The following is a 25,214-nucleotide window of genomic DNA, read 5'->3' as shown; positions in this document are numbered from 1 at the left end:
TGTCTCTCGGCCGATTTTTTGCATTGAGTTGATAGAGTAATTTGAGATAACGAGCTCCTTAATGAGCTCGGTCTCGGAACGAAATAAACTCGTAAGTCAAGGCCCCACTGTATCAATAATCACTTAATCCCCTTGCTAGCTTGCTTCCTCTGACATCCCTGTGCGATAGGCGCTATTATTTTTCAGCCCCATTTTACAGGTGAGGAAGCTGAGGCAAGAGCAGTTAAGTAACTTGCTGAAGGTCACAGAACCGGCAAGCGCCAGTCAGGACCTGAACCCAGGGTGTCTGGCTCCCGAGTCTGTGCTCTTCCTCTCTCCCCTGTTGTGCTGCATCGTCCGGAAGGATTGACAGACAGGGAAAGACACAGAGAGAGGATAACCTCACATCAGTGCCCACGATGAGGGAGCAGAGAAAATGCACTTAGGCTGCCATGCGTGGTCTTCCTTTCATTTACACTAAGAAGGAAGTACCACTGATCAGCCAGAGCCGTGGCCACTGCCTGGACTGCTGCTAGAAACGGATCACTGTGAACCTTCCTGCGTACCATGCCCACGTTTCCTTCCTTAATTCCGTTCTTTACAGGAGCCTGCTACGAAGTCCCCATGCCCCCAACTCGGAGTCGCACAGGGAAGGGAGGGTTGCCACTTTCTCTCGGAAGCTCCCTCCCAAACATGTGCTGCCCACAGACCGCTCCCTCACAGGAGGGAGTCATGGACGTGACTTCCCTGTGGCCAGAATGCAGATGTGTCAGGTGTGGCTGAAACGAGAAGATAAAGAATCTTTAGTGGTATTTCTCTTAAGAAGCAAAACTCTTATTTAGCCCACTGTTCTGTGGTTGGTTTTTAGCTGGGCTCCCTGGCATTTCTGCTTATGTTAGCACCACATTTCTCTCCCACACGGGGACGTCTATCTTAAGCGTATTGTGAGGCTGAGAGCGTGTAAGAGGAAGTGGTCTCTCCTGTGAGAGCAGGGAAGGATGGCTGTGCCAGCGTGAATTTCAGGGAATGCTTTGCACCAAGAATCCGCGAGTAAATAGAATCCGACTGCAGACTCGGTGAATCAGAGCTGAATCATATGTAAGCGTGTGCTGAATCCTGAGGGATTCCCTCTGCCCCTGGCCCCTGTGGGGTGAGAAGCTTTCCCTGTGTGAAGAAAAACCGTTGAGGACATCCAGGCCACTGGCATGTCTTTGTGGTGATGTCATGGACGCACTGAGTCTTTATTGTGGCTCAACTAGCACAACTTAGCAGACTAATGAAAAGTGATTTATTCTTTCTAATACACAGAACATTTAGTTCTGTCTCTGCCACTTTGAGTCCAAGCAGACCTGCCTGGCCCCAGCCCTGCCCTCACCCCTACCCCCACCCCCACGTGCACCACCCTCATGTAGATCTCATGGTACATTTTTGTCCCGCTGCCCTGCCTGTTCCTGGTAGTTAAGGACTGTCTGAACAATGTGAGAGTGGGTTACTCTTCATCTGGTTTCTTGGAAGAACTGTGCACAAGGGTAGCGTTTCACCTAAAAGACTAAACCACAGAGCGAGTGTCCAGGAAGCAGAGAATGAATGGTCCAAGTGACTTGCTTGTCTTAGCTCCACAGGACTGTAGGCACTGCTGTGCAGTGGATGGAGCCCAGACAGACCCCGAGCAAAGCCCCACTGGGATCTCATCTCCGTGCCATGTTTTACCAGCTCATGACTTTGGCGAAATGGATTCACCTTCAGAATCTCAGTTCCCATCTGTGAAATAGGATGATAAGGCCATCCTAAGGGCTGCAAACACTGAGTATAAAGTGCCTAACACTGGTGTGCAGTAAGTGATTTGTTCTTCACCTCATCACCACTACCTTTCCAAGACGCTCTCGGATACGGGAAGAACCAAGGGGAACTTGACTGCTGTCGGCCTCCTATGCCCACTGAACGGAGCTTTATCTCTAAAACTCCTGCCTTTCTTACTATAGCAGCTGAAATTGCTCCTAAAACAATAAAAGTAAACATAAACATGGCAGCCACAGGGTGATGAAAACAAAGGATGAAGTTCCCTCCCTCCAGCAGGGGGTCTGTCAGTTGAGTGGGTTCCTTCTTCCTTTCTTGTTTGCTTCCTTCTGCCTATAAATATTGCCAGGCACCCACTGCTCGTACGCGGGGCTCAGGGCTGAGCCACAGGGGCCAAAGTTGAATCAGACATGGGTTCTGTCCTCGAGGACTTACCATCTACCAGGAATGAGGAAATGTCTGCAAACATCTTCAAAGGTAGGTAGGAAATGGTAGGACCATAGAGAGAGACCACTAAAGGGCTGTGGACTTTAGGAGGAATTTTAGCTGGAGTTGAGCATGCAGGTGTCACGGAACAGGCAGCCTTGCGTCATCAAGAACAAGATCCTGGGGTCGGAGCACCAGGTGTGAACCGTGGCCTTGCTATCTACATGCCGAGGCTCCTTGGGCAGGCTAGGCCCCATCTCTGTGCCTCTGCTTCCTCGTCTTTAAAACGGGGATAACGCCCGGCTGGTGTGGCTCAGTGGTTGAATGTAGACCTATGAACCAGGAGATCACGCATGGTTCGATTCCTGGTCAGGGCGCATGCCCGCTTGCGAGCTCGATCCCCCAGTAGGAGGTGTGCTGGAGGCAGCCGATGAATAATTCTCTCTCATCATTGATGTTTCTATCTCTGTCCCTCTCCTTTCCTCTATGAAATGACTAAAAAGACATTAAAAAAATGAATACATAAAATGGGGATGTTACTCTCATGGTTGCTATCAAGATTAAGTGAGATATGTAATGCGCTTAGAGCAGCGCCTGGCATGCAGTGAGTGCTATGTTGGTGTGTGTTAAATGCATTTGCCAAAGTGCAGGTATGGATTTACCCGTCGAGCAGGGTGGGCAATGTTCCTCCCGATGGAGGGTAGAGGTGAAGGGTAGATAAGCCAACGCGGAGTCTGCAGGGAGGCACAGGGTCGGGGCAGGTGAGAGGGAGGGAAAGGCAGCAGGGACAGGAGTGTGGTGTGAGGCCAGTAAGCTCAGGCTTCCCTGAAAATGTGAACGGAACTCCGTCTTCAGAATTCCTCAGCCCGTGTGTGAAGCCGGAACCTGAACCTGTGTCGGGGCAGGTCTCTGCATCTCAGTCCCAGTGAGCAGGGTCATGAACCCGATGCCAGCAGACACAGAACCGAAGCTTGGATTATCAGGGCTCAACACGTAGGCCTGCGGCGATGCCTTGGGGGGACATGCAGCGGGGGGCCCTCGGAAGCTAAACTTGGGGAGCCGTGCTTGGGGGTGGGGGAGGAAGCATCACACGTTGCCCCCCATCCTCTGCGTCCTTTGCAGGTTACAGATGTTTTTCCTTAGGGCACAGGCAGCTGTTGGGTGTGGGTTTATGTCCTTGGGGCCTCACGGTGCCTGCAGTCATCTTCACTGTCTGGCGGGAAGGGGATGATAAAGCCCATCCCAGGCGGCTGTGCTTTTGGTCACCGACAGAGGTGCTGGTGGGGATGGGGACTCTGGCTCGCCACCCTCTGCTGCACTCAGAGAGGATGTCTGTCATCTGGGATTTGTTTCTAAATGAAAACCTGGAGGGTTGGAATGCCTAAGGTTTGACATGCTTTTAACTTTAGCTGAGTAAAGGCTACCTGTGATTTAAACAAAATCATCCAAGTTATCTCTGGGAGCATAGTACTGCTTTTTAAGTGTTATGGGGATGTGGGGGCAGTTCCTAAGGTCTCATGTGAGTCATTGCAAATCCTTTTTGGAACAAGGTAGTATATAATATATCTATATCTGAACCAAGTCAAGACCAATTACCATAAAACGTCCTTCTGTAACGTGGGAACAGAGAAAGGATTAAGTGCAGCTATGGAGTCATTTGTTGCTCTGGGGCCCACTCTGCATCTTCCCTTGGAGGGTCTGGGAGTGAAACAGCACCCTATCGGCAGCTGGAAGAGCCACCTTCTGGCCTGGCCGCATCTGCCAGCAGTAGATGGTGCCCGAAGGATCCCCAGACTGGTGCCTGGGGCCCTTTCTCAAAGGTCACCTTGCCTTCTTTGAAGGTAGACAGCACCTTTGTAAAGAATGGGAAGTTTTCGCCCTAGCCAGTTTGGCTCAATGGATAGAGCATTGGCCTGTGGACCAAAGGGTCCCAGGTTCGATTCCAGTCAAGGGCACGTACCTTGGTTATGGGCTCCTCCCTGGCCTGGGCCCTGGTTGGGGCGTGTGCAGGAGGCAACCAGTCTAAGTGTTCATCTCACATCAGTGTTTCTCTCTGTCTTTCCCTCTCTCTTCCACTCTCCCTAAAAATCAATGGAAAAATATCCTCCATTGTTAATGTGAGGATTAACAACAACAAAAAAGAATGGGAAGTTTTTGCTGATTTCAGCTTGAAAGGCACTTTCCCCCACTCCTCCAGTGGCTCTGCACCAGAGCATCCTAGGCCGGACTTGGAACCCATCCCTGACCCATCACATCCTTACCAAGGAGGGACGCGGTCCCCATCGAGTCACACCAGCTTCCATGGGAGCAGCACATGTTTGTCCAGAGGCAGAATTTGGCTCCTGCAAACGTAGGCCTAAAGCGCCTGTTTAATATATTATGTAAGAAAGAGTGAGGTCATATAAACAGTCATGCCTCCTACCTTGAACCAAAAGTCGTCCTTATTTGGTGCTTCCAAAGTTAGAAAAAAATACAAGCAACAGACGCTCTCTCGGGACCGTGAAGCAATAATGGCTCCCTTGTTCCCACCGTGGGTCCTGTGACGGTGTCAGCAAAGCAGGCTGCTGCTGCGGGGAGCGCTTGAAGTGTGGAATGGTGTCTTTCACCCGCTCCGCCTGCTTAGAAGGATCACTTTGGAAGCCCACTGAGTCCCCCACTTGCAATCAGGATGCCCAGGCATCCTTGGGGGGAAGTCTACACCGGGCCTTGGGGTGAGGGTGGGCGGGGGAGGGGGGCTGCCCAGCACTCTGCAGGGCCCTTTGGCAGTGGAGTCTCAGAAGAAATAGCATAACACTTCTCTCGGATCATCATTTTGGCTGAGCAAAAGGTAGATCAAATTTCACCCTTAAATAACTGTCTTCTGTCTGTGTAAACAGTCACAGCCATTAGTCTAAAACTTCAGACCTCAGCCTTGGATGGGTTTCTTTTTCAGACCTTAGCTCTGGGGGCCACTCTTCTCTGCTTTCGGAAGCCTCTGGTGCCTCCATCCGAGCCTGCAGCCTGCTCTCCAAGTCTTAAAAAGCCATGCTTGGGGCACATACAGTGGAGGGAGATGGGGAGTGAAGAAAACCCATTTACTTCTCCTCTTGGGACCTAAATCCATTTTAGTATCCCACTGGCATCAAACAAGAAGTGCCAGCTCAGCCAGTGTTGCTCAGTGGTTGAGCATCGACCTGTGAACCAGGAGGTTACAGTTCGATTCCTGGTCAGGGCACATGCTCGAGTTGTGGGCTCGATCCCCAGTGTGGGGTGTGCAGGAGGCATCCTATCAGTGATTCTCTCTCATCATTGATGTTTTTATCTCTATCCCTCTCCCTTCTTCTCTGATATCAATAAAAAATATATTTTAAAATAAGAAATGCCAAAATATTAAAGCATGGCACTCTTCTCAATGAGAAGAAGAGGTTATGCGAAGGAGGCTTGGGTCCCTGCAGAGTGGGCGAGAAGTCCCCCCAAAGACTCGTCTCCCTTAAGAAGTAAACATATCCAGTGACAGCAAGATGTTGCCAAGGAAATTTACTACAGTTTTAAGGACAGAGAAGGACAGGAGTGTTGTTGCTCCTTTACGTTGCTTTTTGGATATAAATTTCTTCATGAGCTTCTCTAAAGCGAGAAGAAAACAGCAGCTTGACTTCTTCAGCATGCCCACGGATCTGAGAAGCAGCAGAGAATGCAGTGGATAATTGATTCTGTTCTCCAAAGACCCATCCTGACTCTGAATGGATCCGGGCTTGTGTTCTACCATACAGGTGTTTAGCCTCTACCCGCAGGAGGGCACAGATGGAGGCTGGCTTTCTGCAGATGCCTTTAAATGTCAAAAACATGAGAAGAAAATCCATTGACACTCCTGTCACTGTGACAATGTAGGCATGCCCCAAATGGCACTCACATCAGTGAGATGGGGAGAGATTTTGAAAGACAGCAGAGAATCCCCTACCATGGAGAGCAGCTTATTTTATAGCGGGGAGGCCATGGAATCTTTCTGAAATTTTTGCTTGAGGGCCAAAACTCTCAATTTATTCTTTAGCCACGGATTACGTCTGATTAAGCAACAGTGTAAGGACATGAGTATCTATGTTTCAGCAAGAAGTGAAGTTTGTTACTAAATGTAAGTTTTAGGAGCTCTGTGATTTTAATCAAAGCGATTGCTTCTGGTAGCAATCCAATGGTGTTGTCGAATCAAATTAAGTTTTATCAGATTCTGTCTGATAGGGATATTCACCAGACTGGTTCCCAACATAATGTGTGCTCCCTGCCTTTAAGCAAGTGAGACTGGAGTCACCCTGTAATATAAATGAGGTCACCTTAATTGGCCTAATTTTAATGCTCTGCCACTACAGGGGACATCAGAGCGCCAGTGAGCAAGTGAGTAGCCTGTTAGGGGGAAGATCTCACGGCAGAAATTCCTCACTTGCAAGGTTTAAAAAACTCAGCTTTTCAGTTGGTGTTTTGCACGAGCACAAACCTTACCCTAAATATAGAGAGCTAAGAAAGAACCTTCCATGGTACGGCTCCCTTAAGTGAGCTCATTTAATCTATTCATCCGTGTGAGCTGACTCGTGCCTCAGTATTGGAGGCCAAATCCAAAAAAAGAAAAAGCAAGTCTGTGGCTCACTCCTAGGAAAGATATGGAACAACTGAGTAGAATCCTGGGCCGGGGAGCCACTGACTACGCCGCAGGCCCAGGAAAGAGAGGTGCTGGCGCCTCCTAGTCATTCTCGTTAATTAGCATCATATTTGGGCTTTACAAGTGTCTTTGGCATATTCAGATTTCTCCATTCATCGTGATTCTAATCAGTTTCCAGTCATCTTACGGGCCAAGTTTCCAACTTCCGATGAGGTCAGAAGCTCCAAAAAGATGTTACTGTCGATGTTCTTTAGTACTTTTCAATATTTCCACCTTGCCAGGGTTCCCCAAAGCACGCTCCAATAAAAAATCTTCACCCGATGGCCAGGATGACAATGCTCTAGGCCTTCATCTCTTAACATAGGGAGCAATTCTTGAGAAAGAAGAAGGCTGAAGAGGTTTGGACTCCAGTTTCCATACTGTGAATGGCCAAGGACCATGACAGGATGCAGAAGAGGTCTCCACAGCCCAGTGTCTCTGTCTCGGGTATCTGCTTCCTGCTGAAGCCAGAGGCCCATCGGTGCAGTCGAGTTTGTTGTGCTGCTGAAACTCCCCTGGTGCTCTGCCTGGATTCCAGCTGCGCGTTTGTGCACCTCATTTTGTTAGCGACTGGTGGCTTCCCCTTTCTCCAAGAAAGCCAGCTGGTGGAGGACACCTGAAGAAAAGTCAGGACAAGAAAAGGTGTTTGGAAGTGGTGCAGAGGCTAAAGGGACTGTGGAATTCTCCCTGAAAAACCAGCATTGACCCCAGCAGTTTTACAACACTATATCGTGTTTGGGTAACATTTGGTCATGGTGCTAGAATCCTTGTAACGGGACGGATTTATGCTTTTTGTTGTCTTTGGAGAAATGAATTTTATGAATGTTTCTATTTAAAGAGAACAAAACAATAACAGGAGACACCCCAGTCCCGATTACCCTGCCTCCTCCACACACATAGTATTCTAATGTGGTTTATTCCTGAAACTGACTCATTCAGCTTTTCTCTTGGAAGTTGTCAGTATGGGTGCCTAGTTAATGGAGAGAACCAGCGCAGTGCCCAGGCACAATGCCATGACTCATTCCTGGCATTTCAGGGGCTTTGTAATGGAAATCATCATTCCAAGCGACAGTTCTCACCAAGTGGATCTGTGAATGTTAATGAAACCAAGTGCAGTCTCCACAGCTCCCGCATAACTCCCGCCATAGATCCTGTGTCTGCTTATGAAGTCATAACCCACGCAGGCTTGAATACCACAATACTGTTCTAATTAGTCTTTTAAAGCACAGCGACATATTTGGCTTTGGTGAAAGGAGGAAATTCTCACAGATGTTGGAACTGTTTGATTAAAAGGCATTTTTGACTACTGAATTTGTCTCCTGGGTTTACACTAGTATCTAATGGCTTTTTAAATAGTCTCTGATGACCTGCAACCAATTCTCATTCATTCATTCATTCATTCTCTCTATCTCCCTACCTACTTTCCTACCTACCTACCTACCTACCTACCTACCTACCTGTCTGTAATTCTGTGCATGTGCATAGAGTGTGTGTGTATATACTGGATAATCCCAACCTTTAATTTTACCTTCTGCTTGACCCAACTTTGTCCCAAAACTTATTTCAAGTGTCATTCCCCTTACTTTGTACTATGTAAGATTTAAAAGTAATAAAACAACCAAGAGCCCTATCCGGTTTGGCTCAGTGGATAGAGCGTAGGCCTGCGGACTGAAAGGTCCCAGGTTCAATTCCGGCCAAGGGCATGTACCTTGGTTATGGGCACATCCCCAGTAGGGGATGTGCAGGAGGCAGCTGATCGATGTTCTTCTCTCATCGATGTTTCTAGCTCTCTATCCCTCTCCCTTCCTCTCTGTGAAAAATCAATAAAATATATTTTTAAAAAATCATTTAAAACAACCAAGAAATAGATAGAAGGAAGAAGTGGGGGAAACAAAGAAGATGTATTTCAAACGCTTATTTTTCACTGACTTGGGTCTGAATTTCGTGACTGACAGTCTGGTAGGATTTTGTGCAAACTCAGATGAGCCAGTTTCTCATCGTTCTTGGAGATTGGGATGCAAGGTCAAATATTTGAAGTTGGTTTTTGGTGATTCCTATTCTATAGAACATTGAACCAGGGATATTTTGGAATTGCTAATTGGAAAGTTGACAATTTAGAAGATTATTTTTAGCAAAAGAAGAGAATGAGCAATATATCCTATCACTCAGCCACTTTATTCTGATCCAGTCTTCTCTAACAATAGCTCCCTGCTACGAGCTCTTGAAACACAAGTGCTAATATCATGAGAAATGAATTACATGGAAAACAGTCTGATTTGTCCTAAAAGTGCTAAAAATACCATTCTGCAACCAAGAATGTTTAAACTTTCTTCCCTTTTCAGATGATGCAAGATTCTAGGCAAAGACTGGGTTTCAGAAGACACCCTGAGGCCTGGGCTTGAGTAGGGTTTTAGCTGTAGAAGTAAAGATCTTTAGACAAGGGCTTTCAAAGTGTGTCTGTAGGTGCACAAACCATTGTTTTCCATGTCCTTCTTTGGAGATGGCTGGTGATGAAAAGGTATTGTGTTTATTTTTTCCTCATGAAGAGACTACGGCACAGGAGATGACATTCCCAGACTTAGAACCTAGTGTTCCTGAGGTCCCATCTGCCGTGGGGAGACAGTTCTGAATGACACCATTTTTGTGTCGCTGTTTTCGGCATGGTAACTATTCCCCGTGCTTGTTGTTCCCAGTTCACTTCTCAGAATATGTGGAGGGAAATACTTCTGTTTGGGAGCCTTTAAGATTTGACTAGAGGATCTTGTCTGGGACCTGGGACAGAGAGGATGGGAGGAGGTAGTGATCTGGAGGATATGGAGGCAAAGTGATGGTGAGACAGGTGTGTGTGTGTGTGTGTGTGTGTGTGTGTGTGTGAGTCCCACTGAGGCCACATTCCCTTATCTTCTGCCGTCATTTGTTCCCCTGTTGTGTCTGCTAGGAAATCTCACAAGCATGTCTGAGTTCGCCGTGTATTTCTTTATACAGAAATCTTTTTTTAGGCTTCATGTCATTGTAGAATAAGAACTATGCTGGTGAAACTAAAGTATTGGTCTTAATACAGCTGCCAGATTTTCTGTTTGAAAAAAATTTACTTTGCCCTGGCAGGCATTGCTCAGTGGTTAGAGTGTCGGTCCATGTACTGAAGGGTCTCGGGTTTGATTCCCAGTCAAGGGCATGTGCCTGCGATGCAGGTTCTATCTCTGGCCCCTGTTGGGACATGTGCGGAAGGCAACCAATCAATGTGTCTCTCTCACTTAGGTGTCTCTCTCACTTAGATGTTTCTCTCTCTCTCCCTTTTTCTCTCTTCCCCTTCCTCCCTTCTACTCTCTCTAAACATCAATGGAAAAAACACCCTCGGGTGAGGATTAACAACAAAACTTTTCTTTATAAAGTACTTCTCAGGAAATAAAAATAAGGCAGTGCATGGTGAGTTGGGTGTTAAATGATTGCCACTCATTTTTTTAATGCTTCCTGTTGAGGGGTGTAATTTTCAGGTCTCAGAGAGACTAGGATTGTGAATGTCTCTGGACTGTGAGCAGAGAGGATGGTTAGGGTTGTCCTGTGAGTATTGAGGCTCTTTTTGTGTATGATTACTTTTTGATACGGTTATTTGAAAGGAAGGTTAACTAAACTGAAGTTACCTAAACTTAGCCACATTTGTTAAATCTTCATCTCTGGAAAATGGAAGGATGACTTAGTTGAAACAAGATCCAGAAGCCTCCGTTTCAGCACATTCTCCAGTTTATAATGTTAAGGTTTAAAGAAAACTTAATCCAGGAAACCAGCATCCCTGAGACCTAATGAAGCAGTTTATATTTTTACTTTAAAAAAAACAAAACAAACACAAAACTTTTTAGAAGCTTGTTGCCATGAAGAATAAAACAAACCTCATGCTTTTAATCTTGTCCGTTGACATTGCCAGTAAGAGTGTTATTGTTGTTAGATAATCATAATGGTATGTTCTGGAGGCCCTTCTCCCCTCACCCGACACACCCAGTTCCCTCACACCAGCCAGCAGAGCCAGAGAAAGAAGAAGAAAGCAGCGTCTTATTTGCTTTCAGAATCGGATTCTCTATTGCTTTGGAGACATGCTGGGATTTGCTCCTAAACTATTATTACATTTCTATGTCCATCCAGGTTTAGATTCATTCGTAGGAAGAACCATGTAAACAGAAGTGAACGGGTCAGGCCGTGTTGTGCGGAACTTGCCTGCAGGAGCCTGAGCTCAGCCTCAGCGTGAGGAGGACTGCGTTCCCCAGGCCGGGCTGGGAGCGGGAGTCAGCGCTGCCCCAGGGCCTCGCACGCCCCTTGCCTACACCAGCCTCAGTTTCTCACCACCTGCCCAGTCAATGCTTGTTTTTGGCATTAGATGTAATGTTTAGAAAGATTTTTGAAAACTTTTTTTTTTATTGATTTCAGAGTAAAAGGGAGAGGGAGAAAGAGACAGAAACATCAATGATGAGAGAATCATTGATCAGTTGCCTCCTACACATGCCCCACGCTGAGGAAGGAGTCCACAACCTGAGCAAGTGCCTGACCGGGAATCAAACAGTGACCTCCTGGTTCAACCACTGAGCCACGCCGGTCAGGCTGCAAACTTTTATAAAAGTACTTCACAGATGTAAAATACGAATGTTAGAAACTCAACCAGAGCTTACGTAGGTAAAAGTAATTATGTGTGTGTGTCTGTCACTATGTATGGGGACCCCGGTAATTCTGTGAAAGCTTTTAGTCACTTCTGGATGGAGCCCCAAGTGAAAAATATGCAGGGAGACCAGTTCAGCAGTTTCACGAAGTTTAAATAAAGTGAGAATTGGAAATCTCCCAAGACAAGCAGAGGAGGTAAGCGGGGTCAGACCCCTGCTCCGGATGGTGGTAAGATTAGTGACCGATGCTACGTCCCGGGTCAAGAAGAAACACAGAGCTAGTGACGACAGCTGTCCTGACGTTCATGCACTGTGTGGTTACAGGCTGGCCCCATAGGAGCGGTAGGGACGAGTAGATGAACATACCTGAGGTGGGTCCATTGAAGGACTGTGTGGGTGAGGAGTCCCTGGATGAAGAAGGGCCCTGCTCTGATCCCACAATGTGGCCTTTTATGTCCGGGGTCGTGGGGAGTCTGCCGCTTGCGTGACGGACTCTTGAGGTATGAGTTTGCAGGAGAAATGTCTGTAAGTTGAACCTATTCTCAGGACTCAGAAAGCAGCAGAAGTAACTGGGGCTTGCTCAGTGCGCTGTATCCTCGGTTTCATTCCATTTGCTCTCCTCTGTGGCCTCTCCAGCTCCCAGGCCTGGACAGGTGGGAGTCGCAGGAAAGTAAAATGAGGTGGTGTCCCAGGGGTAATGCCAGTGGAAGCCAAGTGACAAAGACATACCGTACCTGGTCCCTACCTCTCACCCATGCCCCTCTCAGCACACATCCCATTGAAGGCTCATCGTGTGCATCTTTCTGACATGTCCTAATTCCTGATATTAATGCTTACTGATCATTGGTTATGTTTGAAGCCAGGGGTGGGGAACCTTTTTTCTGCCAAGGGCCATTTGGATATGTATAACATCATTTAAAGGCCGTACAAAATTAACTTAAAAATTAGCCTCCTATATTTGGTCAAACATTTAATTAACTCCCCCCTAATGCCTTGGCAGGGCCAGACCAAATGATTTCAAGGGCCTTACTTGGCCCTCTGGCCAGATGTTCCCCACCCCTGTTTTAAGCAATTACTCTTGTTCCAAAAAGTATTTAAGATAGAGTTTCTCAACATATAATCGGCTTCCCAAGGTGTTTTGCTCTGGATTTATACTCTGTGGGTGGACTCTTCAAATGATAAATAGAAAAGATAATGCGATGGGGAATAAACACGTGCCAATTAAAGCACAAAAGGAAACATGCTAAGACAAAACTTCCACTCTATTAACCATATAGGCCAGCCCTGTTTTTCAGTGGCTTCTGCTTAAGCAATGCTGCCTCGTAGCTAGGCCTGCTGGAAAGGAAAAAAAATGAATGAAGAAGGAAAAACATTGTGTTCAAGGTTGCTGGCTACCTGGATGAGCAACCCTGTGCTCTCGGCAGCCAGCATATCATTTTCTTCCGTTGTTAGCCACTCCTCAGTGCTGTTAAAGGTGGGCCCTCCCTCCCTACCCGCGTCCCCCCCCCGCCCCCCTCACCCCCCCCCCCCCCCGGAAAAGCTGAGGACCTGGTGAGAGCCTACCCGGCTCTCCAGGAACAGAAGTGTGTGCCAATGCTCCGGCCTTTACAGCTTGGGCTCTAGGACCCTGCGAGAGGGCTGTCATCTCTCAGAGTCACAGTCAGCTTCCTCTGGGAGTCCCCTGGGAAGGATGGACTAGCAGGTAGATTCATCTGATTCCAGGCCCCCGTGGCTATGAGGAGGGACAGAGTGGTGCCAGGGTTCAGGAAAGTCAGGGAAACTCCCATTTCTGTCTGGGAAGCCCCACGTGGGTGGCGGTGACGCCGGAGCCCAGCGCAGTCACTTTATTCTAAGTGAACTTCACCTGAGTCCTCGTTCCTAGAAAGGCCGAGAAGGGCTGGGGGGAGGCTGAGCTGGGGATGGGGAATCCAGAAGGGCTGTCTCTCTACCAGACTCATAAACTGCTATGATTCTCCCACAAACAGTCACTTCTCTGCTTGATTTATTCCTGCAGCAGAGCCCACATCCCACACCCTTCCCCTCCTCCCAGCACAGCTCCGAAAACACTCCCCTGCCTGCATATTTTTCATCAGAAACTTTAGATGACTTCCTGCAGATTGCCTGCTTCACGCAGAGGAGGGGGAGATGGCACCCAGTCTTTTTGAAAGGACTGTTTAAGTGATCATTTGAGCCGAAAAGAAATCACCTTTTTATTCTTCAAAACAAAAGGCATTTTCAAGCCAGCTGATTGGAGTCTAAATCGTTCCACACAGCAGAATGGGGGTGGAGGGCATGCCTCCAGGTGTATCCGGGTGGGCAGTCTCCTAGTGAGTGGCGGGGGGATGAGATCTTCTGTGTGGACCCCCTGGGGCTCACAGAGAAGGCATTTTGCAAATCCTGTCATTTCAAAGTCCAGGTAAAATATTGGCATAAACAATGGAGTTTTGCAAAGTCAACCCGCCATTGGCTCAGATAGTAATAGAAAATCGGGAGTCAAGAAAAGTGAGAAGGTAGAGATTTTAAAGTCATTCTTGGTTTTAATGTATATGTGGCTATTGTAATCAGACAGAGAAGCACCCCCACGCCCCCAAACCCATCCTAGGCATTAAGAGCCCACCGTTAGAGGCGAATTGTTTTTAAGGGTCCCACCCTAAGGGTCACTGATTTTGCAAATTAACTGACATTCCTAGAAAAGCTCCATGGTGTGCCAGTAAATATTTACTCTGTTCGTGACACTTCAAAGGATACCCCGAAAAGTGCTGGTCTGCTTCCAAAGGGTGAGCAGTTTACTCTCAGGAAATGGATTACACACTTGTGGAATCAGACCAACACCCAGGCTGCTCAGTTTCAACATACTTGAAAATGCAAAAAAGGGAGCTTTCCTGCCTCCAACTTTCAAACCTTTTCCAGATGGACCAAGACTGGTGGGCGAGTGGGTGGAGCCCAGCAAAGCTGGTTCGGCACCATGATGGTGGCCCCAGGCTGGTGGTGGGTGGCTATGAAGGGGCACCCCTGTACCTGTAGAGAGATGCCTTCCGTGCCTGCTCTGTTTGCATTTGCCAAACACCCACAAGCAACCAGGGAAATCTGTGGAAAGGCCAATGTGCTCAGCTGAGATGCTACCCCCTTATATCCTCCCTGCCCTCCCCCCGTCCCCCGCCCCCCTCCCCCCAGTTGCCTCTGCTGGTTTCACTTCTCCGCTGCAGCTGCCCACAGCTGTCTGGGAAATGGATCTGGGCCCAGGGAAGCAGCAGTGGGGGGTGGGAGTAGAATATGGCATGTTTTTTGAATCTGGACCTTTTTGCCTTAGCAGCCAAAGCAGGCTCGGTAGGCCCAGTCTGTGCAGCCTTTGACGGGGGCTCAGCTGGGGGCCTTGGAGGGAGACACTTGGGAGGAGGTGGCTGAGCATAGTCTGCCGGTCTGGTCTGGGCACCAGGTTTTCAAAGAGGCATTGAGTGGGGCCAGAGGAGGGCGGCGAGGAAGCTGTGGGGGTCGAGAAATCGTCCTATCTAAATATTAGTAGAAGGAACTGGATATTTTTAGCCTTAAAACATTAGGGGGATGGCTATCTTATGAAAGGGAGGGTAGATGTTTTTGGTAATTTTTAACTGTAGTAAAATATACATGAAAGTTGCCACTTTAATCATTTTCAAGTGTTCAGTCCTTTCACATTAATTATATTCACAATGTTGTGCTACCACCACTGGTATCCATTTCCAGAACTTTTCATCACCCCAAATAGACACTCTTTACACATTAAACAGCTTCCCCCATCTGCCCCCTTTTCCCCCCAGCTCCTGGTAACATCTGATCTATTTTCTGTCTCTATGAATTTGCCTCTTCTAGGTTCCTTATATACATGGGATCATACAGTATTTGCCCTTCTGTGTCTGGCTTCCTCCACTGAGCATAATGTTTTCAAGGCTCATCCATGCTGCGGCATGTCTCAGAATATCAGTCCTCTTAAAGGCTGAATAATATCCCATTGTATGTATTTAGCACATGTTGTTTATCCATTCATCTGTTGATGGGCATTTGGGTTGCTTTTGGTTATTGTGGATGATGTTGCTGTGCACATGGGTGTGCAAGTATTTGTAGATTTATTCTTTGTGGTTTCGGAAGAGCTGACCTTAGTTGAATGGGAAGAGGTTTCAGAGAGGCCAATTGTGGCTTCAGGAATCGTAATTCTCTTTGACAGTGGAAGTGGGCTCCCTGTGGCCAGGGAGTAGCGCAGCCCAGTGACCATCAAGGAGGAATCGTGTGGTGGAACCCCCACAACTGTGAGGAAAGGGCCAGAAAATCTCCGAGGGCCCTTCCATAAGCAGAATTCAGTGAGCCACAGGCGGGTGGCTGGTGCCTCCTAAAGGAACCACCTGGAGAAGGAAAAAGTGGTGCCCAATTAACTTTCCCCTGAGAAGAAGGGAAGGCGGTAGATTGACTATTTACTAGTCAGGAGAGGTGACTTGTTAAACTCTCTCTGGCCTGGACTTGAGATCAGAGGTTGATGATGCTGTTATACTCATACAAAGGTTCTGTCTAGTCTTGGGGGGACCTTCCCAGAGTTCCTTAGAAAACGTTCTTGCATGCTGGCATCCTGGGATGGAGGTGAGGTCCAGGGTCCTCAGCACGGTCCCCTCTTATCTGCCCAGAAAGGAGGGCTGCCCCCTGGAGACCGTCTGAGCCCCATCTCAGGGTAGATTATGCTGAGTCCAGGTAGGGGGTGAGGGAAAGGGGAGAAGGCTGGATTGGGGTGAGTGCAGGAGTGAATACCAGCTGAGGGGGGGATGCCCTGGGATCCAACACAATTAGCTTTGTTCTGTTACAGTTGGGGGTTTTCTTATCATTAGCTGGGGAGGCCTAGCCAGAGAATTCCAGTATTCCAGAGTGAGTTTAATTGTGGGTGATTTCATTCTGCCCTTTTTATGTCGAAGCCAGGGGCTTGCGTCATGTAACAGCAAATTCAGGGAGATTTTTATTTGCATGTGAATCATAGCTTTTCCAGCTGAATGTCACTTACTTGGAATTTTCGCCTGATTTTGTTTTTGTTTTTGTCTCTTGGTGTTTTTCCATCGGGCTCTTTGGCTAACCAGAAAAAGGAAAAAAAAAAATAGAGGAAGGGCTCAATCTGACTGGAGCAGGGTTTGAGTTGGCAACTCAAAAAGGAGAGTATTATGAATGTGAAAAAAAAAAGAAAACGGATGCTTTATTTTGCTTTGAGGGACGGACTGGGGCCAAGTCAAATTGAGAGCTCTAATTTGGGAATGGTGTTATTACAGGTCATTGGGAGTTGGTTACGCTCTAAATTGGGAGGCCAGTCACATGAGGAAGCAGCAAAGGCGGGTCACATGGGGGACGGTCTGGGCACTTTTACAATGAAGTTTTATCTTATTTACTACACGGTAGAAATGTACATCTATCGTGTTGAGAAACCAAGTCACCTTCTTGGCTGGTGAGCGCTCCCTGCCTTCGCCCATCGGTTGTTTTATAAATCAGCCAATTCTTCTGATATGTGTGCTTTCCGGGGCTCTATTTAGGTCCTGGAATCTGTTCAGTGATTAGTGGAGCAAGCCATGTGCTAATGGTTATATATCTGTTCTTCACCTTCACCTTCAGATCTTATTCTGAGGAACTGCTTCCCTTTTTTTTCCAAAGGCTCTACCCATTTTAGATCGCAAGGTCAAGACATGCTGATTACTTTTCAAAATAGGGATATATTACATGTTTAAGGCCATATTAAAAAGTGATGATAATTTATTTGGTAATCTTTCATTTCCTCAGCCCTGTTACTGTCAGCTTGCAAAATTAAAATTAAAAAAAAAAAATGGGTCCTGCCCCACCATGGGCTTTAGAAATAACGTCTTCTTATTCCAAAGCTAGCTGTAGGCTGGCCATTCTTGGTGTCTTGGGGACCAGGAAGGGTTGTGTGTGGTAAGTTGCTGATTTTTTTTTGGAGAATCAAAGTCGGCTTTGTTGATGTCTGAAGCCCTGATTCGTTAGCTGTGTTTGAAATAAAAGCAAAACAGCCCAAGAAGAATATCTAGAATTCAGCCTTCGGTACAAACAAGTTGTGCTCATGGCCTAAATGGGGCACGTTACTAAGCCTGTGACACAGAGATCCTGCTGGTGCCCGAAGCATGTGGATGGGCGATGCTTGTGATCGAGGTTAGGAATAGAAGCGTGTGGAAACTTTCTATAAAAGGCAGCCGGGTCCCCTGGATTGGGGTGGACCGTGGTCAGGATGCTCTGGCACCGTTCATGGCCCTTCCAAGGTATTGCCATCTGACCTCGGGTGAGTTTCTCTGTGCCTCGGTTTCCCAAAAGCATCCTGTTGGTTTGGGGAGGGGAGGATAGGGGCTTCCGGAGATGGATGAGATGTGAGATGTTATCAGGTACATGGATGGAGGTTGGTATCACAGGAACACAAATCAGGGCCACGTGTCTCCACACAGGGCTGGGCTGCTAGCCTCTCCTCAGGCGTCGCCAACTGTGGGTGATGCCTCTGACATCACAATACCCAGCAGGACACTCAATAATGACCAGCTGTGCCCAGTGGACACCAGAGCAGGGAAGAAAAGGAGGACAAAGTGGAGAGGGAGGAGATGGCGCAATCCCCTGTGTGATAATTCCATCAACTCACAACTTTTTCACCTAACATCTGGTTCAACTGTAATGTGTTCAGCTCCATACAACCTGCACAGCCTCTGTGACCTCCCCCCCAAACGCAGCGAAATATTATGGTCCTCTAATCAAGAGAATTTTATGCCCGTTGCTGCATGTCTCGTGGTTCATCGTCGGACCCGTGAGTTGATACTTCACCCAGCGGCTCTCCGGAGCAACCATTTAGAGGTAATGCTCTGGCTCTGTGGTCCAGCTCCTCCTCCTAAAGCAGCACAGCATCCCGGAGGCCATGGCTCTGTGGTAAAGATGCTTTAAGACAGCAAGTCTCCCTTCATTTTATTCCTCAGCTGCCTCCGGCGTGGTCAGACTTTATTGTGGGCCAAATGGTGGCTCCCCTGTGTAGCCTTAGTAGATGTTATCACTCCTTTGGCATTGCTATCATTGGGAAGCTTGAAAGATCAGCCCTGTCCTGGAAATATTATGATATTTTGCTCGCTTATTCTTTCTTTTTAATCCAACAGCTTCCTCTTAAAAGTAAGTTCTTGCCACTCTTTGAATTGATTTCTCTTTACCATTCTCTTGGTAGAAAATTATTTTTCCCACCTGCTTTTCACATCAGCCTCAACCTGCTGATCTTCCCAAAGCTGGAAATTGGAGGCCATGATTTTCTCTTTGTTCCTTGGATCAGTGGTTCTCACATTTAAGTCTGGATCTGAATCACCTGAGGGGTTTGGAACACAGTTTCTGACTCAGAAAATCTAGGGTGGGGTCCCAGAATTTGCTTCCTAACAGGTTCCAAGATGTGTTACCTCCTGTGCACTTTGAGAACCAATGCCTTAGACCTTTCTGGCTCTCCTGTTCTTCCCTTCCCCTCCTTAGAGTATCATCCTGATCCCGTAGGTGATAGTAACAGTCAGGAGCAATTATATAGTATCCACCATGGGCCAGGCAATGGCCCCCATGCTTTATGCAGATCAAATAATCCAAATAGCACAACAATCCTATGACGTATCCCACTTTCCAGAGAGGAAAGCGAAGTGTGTGGAGTGGTTAAGTGAATTGCCCAAGGACACAATGCTAACTAAATGGCAGGTTGGGTTCAAACCCAGACGATACAGCTAGAATCTGTGCTCTCAATCACTAGAGGCTGTATTATCTTTCTTTTCCTCCCCCTCAAGCCACTTAAAGCACGTGATACCCCTACAGTTCTTGGATGTGAGTATCCCAGAAAGGAGCCCCAAGACCATCGAGGTACTTGTCACCTGCATTTTGGGGTCCAGGTGTGAGTGCAGATGATGGGGGCTTTTAGAGGGCCACGGCCTTGGGAGGGCCGAGGGAGGGGCTGATGTGAAGACAGTGGGGAGCACCCACTTGTGAAGAGAGGCTGGTGCTCACTTTCTGTCAGTGTCCCCCCCCCCCCATTCTGCCTTGAGCCAGAGCCACGGCTCTGCTGCTGACACTAGCACCCTAACCAGAGGCAGAGGAAGCTGTGTCATCAGCCATGATGGAAAAATGTGTGTAACCTTTGTCCAGTCTGGCCCCGTAAGCCTGCATGATCGGGCAAGCGAGTAGGAGACACAAGTGCAGACACTGTCCCTGACCTTAAAGTGGGGTCTGATTGGGGAGACAGTGTTGCACAGGCATGTATGTCATCGAGCTAGACTGTGTGGTGGAGAGAAGGCAGTGAGGCCAGACTAGATCAATAGGATCTACGGAGAGAAGTAGATTCTTAGACCATGTCATGGGTAATGGTGTGGGGCAGGAGGGAGAGGGTTCGGATGTCTAGGGGTGTATCTACAGCAGAGAATGTTTAATGATAAGTAATTATCTCTTTTAAGATTTAAACAGCTAAAGGTTAAGACTCCATTTGTAATGGTGATCATCAATGAAGCTCTTCATGTTTTTCCTATACCTTATATGTTGGCTGCTGGCTGGAGGTCTGCTGTAGGCTCTGGGGTTACTCTAGAGAATGCACTTACTCCTTACAGAGCTGCCTGTTAGTTCTATAAATAGAGACCTTCTTAAATTATTTCTCTCCCCCTCTGGTTTGATTCGCTCCAAATTCTTTGTATTGCAGACATTTCCATGGGATACAAAACTGTTCCCATGGCTATTTCTGACCCTGCACACCCCATCCAAAAGGCATATCCTAGCCATTGACATTGATAAGCCCTTAATGATAAATATCTAATAGATGAATAAATATATCCACCTTCAAAGGTGGTGGTGTAAAGCCAGGTTAAAGCAAAAACAGGTCACTGCCATGACTCCCAGCTCTGGACCAGTGTGGCCCGAGTCCTCTTGCTATTTTTGTCTTCCTTTTGTTTAGAATTCTAGCTAGTATGTTTGAGATTCAGGAAGAATGAGTGAGAGGCATCATAACTCTGAGCTCTGGTCCCCCCTGCAACATTCCCACAAAGTCTGCTAAAGCTACAGGTCCTCATCTGGTTAGTCCTGATTCTGGTCTAGCCACTGACCTCAGGGTCTATTGAATTTCACGGTGGGATGCCTAGAAGGAGGGAAATGACCTCGGCCATTCTCATTCCAGATTATAGAACTTTATTCTTTACCATCGTCCTTTCTAACTTTTCTCCTACTTACCCCACTGTCCCAAAGGACTTCAGATACTAAAAAAGTAGCTCCCCATGGAGGGACCTGGAGAGTCTTATGCTAAGTGAAATAAGCCAGTCAGAGAAAGATAAGTATCACATGATCTCTTTCATATGTGGAATCTAATTAACAAAATAAACTGATGAACAAAATAGATCCAGAGACATAGAAACATAAAACAGACCGCAGAATCTCAGAGGGAAGGTGGCGAGGATGGGTGGGTGAGTGGGAAGTAATCAACCAAAGAACTTATTATGCATAACTCATGGACACAGACAATAGGGTGGTGAAGGCCTGGGGTAGGGAGAGGGGAGCAGGCTAGAATGGGTCAATGAGAGGAAAGAGGGGGCATACGTAATACTTTCAACAATAAAAAAAAAAAGTAGCTCCCCTTCTCCAACCTACTAACCTGAAAACCAGTTGGGTGCACAAGTAACAGGTGATAGATAATAAGCTGCTTTTCTGCTTACTTTGCGTAAGTTCCTGGAATTGGCTGATGGCTCAAGAGAACCAGAAGGGAGGTGTGCCGCTAACTCCCTCTGCAGGGCTGTCCTAATGAGAACGAGAGAGAAGGACTGGCTATATCCTGGGGCAGGTCACCCAACTCTGTCCTCGTGCGGTTGGCTAGGCCCTTTTCTCAAATACAGTAACAGTTAATTTGTGGCCATGGATTTGAATATCCTGCCTTCACAACACTGTTCGTTCTCTCCTCTGTAGAATAATTTGTACATGTATTTCAGACTTCATACCTAAATGAGTGATACGTTAATTTTACTATGAACTATTCTAACATGCATATTTTTAGGAATATATATATATGCTATTCCTTGGTGACAATACTTACATAGTTACACATTACAGGGCCCTTACGTTCACACTTATACTGTAGATTCTTATCCCTCAAGTGGGAAATCTTGTCTGTAAGTTGTTGAGCAACATCCTCATTATTTTAGAAAGTGTGGGACCTGGTGACTTAATAGTCCACACTCATTTAAAGATGTAGAATGGCTCCCTGTTGTCAGAGGTGAAACTTGCTCACGCTGACCCTTTCCCGACTTTGGGAGGTGTATAAAACCGTTGTGTGAAGTGGCTGTGTTCACTTTGGCCTGTTGGTTTGAGCACGAAGTACTCTTTTGTGATTTGACCTGTTTTTATTCCCCCCAAGACGCTCCTTTGTTGACTCTGTCTGGACATTGCCAAGGATTTTGGTCTTGGAATTCCTTAACAAATATTATTGCAATTAGGCTACATGGACCACGGTGTGCCCCTCTCAAGCCTCACATTTCCAGTGCTTCTCATGGAACAAGGCCCGAATCTAAGTACACAGCAGGTCCTCGAATAACATCATTTTGCTCAACATTGTTTTGTTATAATGTTAATGAGGGGGAAAAAATCAATTCCTGGCCGGGGCCACCATCTGAGTGGAATTTGCGCATTCTCCCCATGTCTATGTGGATTTACTGTGGGTACCCCCACATCCCAAAGACGTACAGGTGAGGTGAACTGGTGTGTGAATTGTCCCAGCATGAGTGAGTGTGGGTGGGTATGAGTGGGAGTGACCCTACAGTGGAAGGACGTCCTGTCCAGCGTCGGTACCTGCCTTACACCCTGAGCTCCTGGGATAGGCTACTGTCACCCATGACCCTGAACTGGAACAAGCAGGTTGGAAAAATGATTTGCTTGTTTTTAATAATGTTTCTTAAGTGTATGGATAGCTCACATTTATTTCAGTATTTAATATGACAAGCATTTTGGGTCTTAATTTAGAAGTTAGTGATATATTTGTGACCAGAAATTTGCCATCAGAACTTAACTCTTGTTTATATCAATTAGCTTATGGTACAGTTGGTTTCATTATACGTCATTTTGATTAAAGTTGCAGTTTCCAAGAACCTATCAACCATGTTAAACGAGGACTTACTGTAGTAGTACAAAGCATGCTTTTCTCCTTTGAGAGGACTGCAAGAGGATTGCAAATCCATCACTTTGAAATGCTGTTGGAGAGTCATTTTGTGGTCTGTGGGGTTTTGTTGATGGTGGTCTGGGTGTGAGAGTGGCACTGAAGATTAGGGAGTGGGAAAGCATCCTGCTTTTACAACATTTATAGCCTCTCCTCCAAGGGGATATGGTAGAAAAAACTAGCTGAATGTGGTTTGCAAGGATTCGTCTTGCATTTGTCAAGTGTAAGGTAACCTGCTCTTCACCTCTAATTTATCTGACCCTTAGGAGACCTGTTCCTATGAGGTTTTATTCTATATAATAAAAGGCTAATATGCAAATTAGCCAAATGGCAGAACGACCAGTCGCTATGATGCGCACTGACCACCAGGGGGCAGATGCTCAACGCAGGAGCTGCCTCCTGGTAGTCAATGCACTCCCATAGGGGGAGTGCTGCTCAGCCAGTAGCCGGCTCATGGCTGGCAAGTGCAGTGGTGGTAGTGGGAGCCTCTTGCGCCTCCTCAGCAGCAGTCGGACATCCCCCAAGGGCTCCCGGACTGCAAGAGGGCACATGCCAGGTTGAGGGACGCACCACCCCCCCTCCCCCAGTGCATGAATCTCATGCACCGGGCCTCTAGTTAGAACATAATCATTTATGGCTAAAAACATTTGGACACTCAACTGTCTTAACACAAGCTATTGGCATTGGTTTTCTTTCTTCAACAGATGTTTGCAAAAGAGTGTATTAAATACATTTAATTCTGCTGTCTCAGCCACTCAAATCTTTGTCATGTAGATTACTTTAATTGGTGTCAGTTACAATCAGGAAAAGTACCCATTATGCTTCTGTTTTCTAGCACACGGGGAAATTTTCCATCCTAAACAGAATATTGAGAAGGGGGGTGTAGTAAAGATTTTGAAAATCATTTTATTTTCCTCCTTTGTATGTTCTTTGTTTTTATCTGACTTCTAAAAGTAATCAGAGTTCTCCAGAGTTAAACGAGAAAGGTGACTGAACAGTTTTGGGTGACAGTTGGTACCCTTTATTTGCAGGTTACCCAGTCAGTTGGTCTTCATTTAAAGGAAATTTCTAGGAAGTGCCTAAGATTTGGAGTAAGAAATCCTGAAGTCTAATAAACCACTATTATACAAAATGCCTGGCATGATTTTATAGGGCCACCAAAAATGAGATTAATAAGGAAATGCTAATACATGGAAAAATAGAGACAATTCTACTACCTTCATAGAGCTTATGGTCTAATAGAGAAAAACAGAAAACAAATGGTCCACAGCAGGTCACATGATCAGTACTATAGAGAAAAATAAAGCACGGCAGCGGGGATGTGTAGGGTGAGAGGGTGATGTGTGGACAGAGGAAGTCTCACCAAGAAGACAGACCGGGGGTGGGAGCGGGGGGGACTAAAAGAGCAGTCCAGCTAGAGGAAACAGCAAAGGCAAAGATTGGGAGGTAGGCATGTGTCTAGAATGTTAAAGGAACCTCAGGGAAGCCAGGGTGGACTAAAATGAATGAGGAACATAGCAGGGATGGGGTCTAGATCACAGAGGGGCTGATAGGCCATTGTATGGCTCTTACTCAGTATAGGATGGGAAACCACTGGAATATTTGATCAGAGAAATGGCATGGCTTATATTCTAATATAAAAGGATCATCTGGTTGTTACACTGATAATAGACTGTCGAAGTGGGTGGAAGGCAGAAGCTGGGTGAGAGGTAGACAAATTCTGGACCTGTTTTGGAGATTGGGCAGACAGGATTTACCAACAGATTAAACATGGGATGTAAGAGAAACGATGGACGATGGTCAAGGATACTCCAAGGTTTCAACCTGAGCTACTAAAGAGATGGAAAAAATCATGTGCTGAGCTAGGGAAGAAGAACGAAGGAGCATATCTAGTGAATAAGAGCACGAGTTCAGTTTGGACAGGTTAATTTTCAGATCATCTGAGTCGAGACGTGGAGGATGCAGTTGGGATGGTGAGTCTGAAGCTCAGAATGAGACCTGGGCTGCAGGTACAAATATGGGAGGCCAGGCCAGAGGTCAGAACTGAGGCAAGTGGGTTGGGGAGCTGGCCTATTTCATGTGCCTGCTGGGATGGGCAGCCTCAGACCTACAAGAGGTGGTCATAGCCAGAGGTTAGAAGCCCGAAGGTGAATCCCAACCCTAATTTGAGCCCTTAGATGAGATCTCAGGACTAGTTCACTGTTGGCCTGGGGTCCTTCTGGAGCAAAAGAGCCACCTTGATCACTCAACCAGGCCAGTAATACCCAGGAGAAAGGTGACCAAGTGGAAAATCCTCATTAAAGAGATGACCAGATCTCTCTGGAGCAGTAAGTGGGTCACTGTAGGTGTCTCTCGGGACCAAAGTTGCCTGGTTCTTGCCTTTTGAGGACAGTCAGGTGTCTTTGAATGACCAGCACCTAACACCTTCATGTTCTCAGAGAAAGCTCCAGTGGTTATAATGGGCCATGGAATCCACTACATAGATCCCTGCCTTTTCTAGTGAATTCAAAGG

General features: G+C 46.8%; 1 protein-coding gene across 1 annotated transcript in view; it reads left to right on the top strand.

Annotated features, from left to right (window-relative positions):
* The window catches only part of SAMD4A (sterile alpha motif domain containing 4A), a 211,276-nt gene that overhangs the window by 96,997 nt on the left and 89,065 nt on the right, over positions 1 to 25,214 (top strand). The window lies entirely within an intron of this gene.

Source organism: Myotis nattereri (genome assembly GCF_964212035.1).
Source record: "Myotis nattereri genome assembly, chromosome: 1".
Taxonomy (NCBI): domain Eukaryota; kingdom Metazoa; phylum Chordata; class Mammalia; order Chiroptera; family Vespertilionidae; genus Myotis; species Myotis nattereri.
The sequence above is the reverse complement of the archived record's forward strand: the minus strand, read 5'-3'. Positions and strand labels throughout refer to the sequence as shown.